Genomic DNA, 2,470 nt, shown 5'->3' with positions numbered 1-2,470 from the left:
GCCGTTATGGGGAACCAGCCGAGGCGGACACTTTACGCTGGTTGGGTCGTTGGCACTTAGAAAATATTCGCCAAACTTGGCCAGACTTCCAGGAGAAGAGGCCGAATTTTCACTTGTTGTGGCCGTTATGGGGAACCAGCCGAGGCGGACACTTTACGCTGGTTGGGTCGTTGGCACTTAGAAAATATTCGCCAAACTTGGCTTGACTTCCAGGAGAAGAGGCCGAATTTTCACTTATGGTGGCCGTTATGGGGAACCAGCCGAGGCGGACACTTTACGCTGGTCGAGTCGTTGGCACTTAGAAAATATTCGCCAAACTTGGCCAGACTTCCAGGAGAAGAGGCCGAATTTTCACTTGTTCTGGCCGACCTGGGGAACCAGACGAGGCGGACACATCACCCCGCAAGTGCCGTTGGCACTTTGAAAATATTCGCCAAACTTGGCCAGACTTCCAGGAGAAGAGGCCGAATTTTCACTTGTTCTGGCCGACCTGGGGAACCAGACGAGGCGGACACATCACCCCGCAAGTGCCGATGGCACTTAGAAAATATTCGCCAAACTTGGCCGGACTTCCAGGAGAAGAGGCCGAATTTTCGCTTTTTCTGGCCGACCTGGGGAACCAGACGAGGCGGACACATCACCCCGCAAGTGCCGTTGGCACTTTGAAAATATTCGCCAAACTTGGCCGGACTTCCAGGAGAAGAGGCCGAATTTTCACTTGTTCTGGCCGACCTGGGGAACCAGACGAGGCGGACACATCACCCCGCAAGTGCCGTTGGCACTTTGAAAATATTCGCCAAACTTGGCCGGACTTCCAGGAGAAGAGGCCGAATTTTCACTTTTTCTGGCCGACCTGGGGAACCAGACGAGGCGGACACATCACCCCGCAAGTGCCGTTGGCACTTTGAAAATATTCGAAACTTCCATCAAACACACATCGGCTTTTTCGCCGTCGCTGTCCGGCCTGGGCACCATCGTGGCTCGGACAGTTCGTGTGCCAGCTTCCGTTGGCACTTAGAACATTTTTCAAAATAAAAATAAACAGTCCTGCACATACGTGCCGACTATATTTTGCGAAAGGGGAGTAAACCGATGAGTACACTAACTAGGGGGACCAACAGACCGTAGTGGTCTCCCCTGGTACCTAAATGCATACCCCTGGTACCTCAGCGACTACCCCTGGTACCTAAATGCGTACCCCTGGTACCTCAGAGAGGCCGAATTTTCACATTCCGTGGCCGAACTAGGGAACCGGACGAGGCGGACACTTTTCCGGGAGAGACCCGATGGCACTTAGAAAATATTCGCTCAAGTTGGCAGGACTTCCAGAGCAAGAGGCCGAATTTTCACATTATGTGGCCGAACCGGGGAACCAGCCGAGTCGGACACTTTTCCGGGAGAGACCCGATGGCACTTAGAAAATATTCGCTCAAGTTGGCAGGACTTCCAGAGCAAGAGGCCGAATTTTCACATTATGTGGCCGAACTAGGGAACCGGACGAGTCGGACACTTTTCCGGGCAAGACCCGATGGCACTTAGAAAATATTCGCTCAAGTTGGCAGGACTTCCAGAGCAAGAGGCCGAATTTTCACATTATGTGGCCGAACTAGGGAACCGGACGAGTCGGACACTTTTCCGGGCAAGACCCGATGGCACTTAGAAAATATTCGCTCAAGTTGGCAGGACTTCCAGAGCAAGAGGCCGAATTTTCACTCGCTCGGGCCGACTCGGGGAACCAGCCGAGTCGGACACTTTTCCGGGCAAGACCCGATGGCACTTAGAAAATATTCGCTCAAGTTGGCAGGACTTCCAGAGCAAGAGGCCGAATTTTCACTCGTTCGGGCCGACTCGGGGAACCAGCCGAGTCGGACACTTTTCCGGGCAAGACCCGATGGCACTTAGAAAATATTCGCTCAAGTTGGCAGGACTTCCAGAGCAAGAGGCCGAATTTTCACATTATGTGGCCGAACTAGGGAACCGGACGAGTCGGACACTTTTCCGGGCAAGACCCGATGGCACTTAGAAAATATTCGCTCAAGTTGGCAGGACTTCCAGAGCAAGAGGCCGAATTTTCACTCGTTCGGGCCGACTCGGGGAACCAGCCGAGTCGGACACTTTTCCGGGCAAGACCCGATGGCACTTAGAAAATATTCGCTCAAGTTGACAGGACTTCCAGAGCGAGAGGCCGAATTTTCACTCGGTCGGGCCGACTCGGGGAACCAGACGAGTCGGACACTTTTCCGGGCAAGACCCGTTGGCACTTAGAAAATATTCGCTCAATTTGGCAGGACTTCCAGAGCAAGAGGCCGAATTTTCACTCGTTTGGGCCGACTCGGGGAACCAGCCGAGTCGGACACTTTTCCGGGCAAGACCCGATGGCACTTAGAAAATATTCGCTCAAGTTGACAGGACTTCCAGAGCGAGAGGCCGAATTTTCACTCGGTCGGGCCGACTCGGGGAACCAGACGAG

This window comes from Syngnathus floridae, unplaced genomic scaffold (assembly GCF_059516105.1).
Source record: "Syngnathus floridae isolate MCC-2025c unplaced genomic scaffold, RoL_Sflo_1.0 HiC_scaffold_383, whole genome shotgun sequence".
NCBI lineage: Eukaryota > Metazoa > Chordata > Actinopteri > Syngnathiformes > Syngnathidae > Syngnathus > Syngnathus floridae.
Note: the sequence above shows the minus strand (reverse complement) of the source record.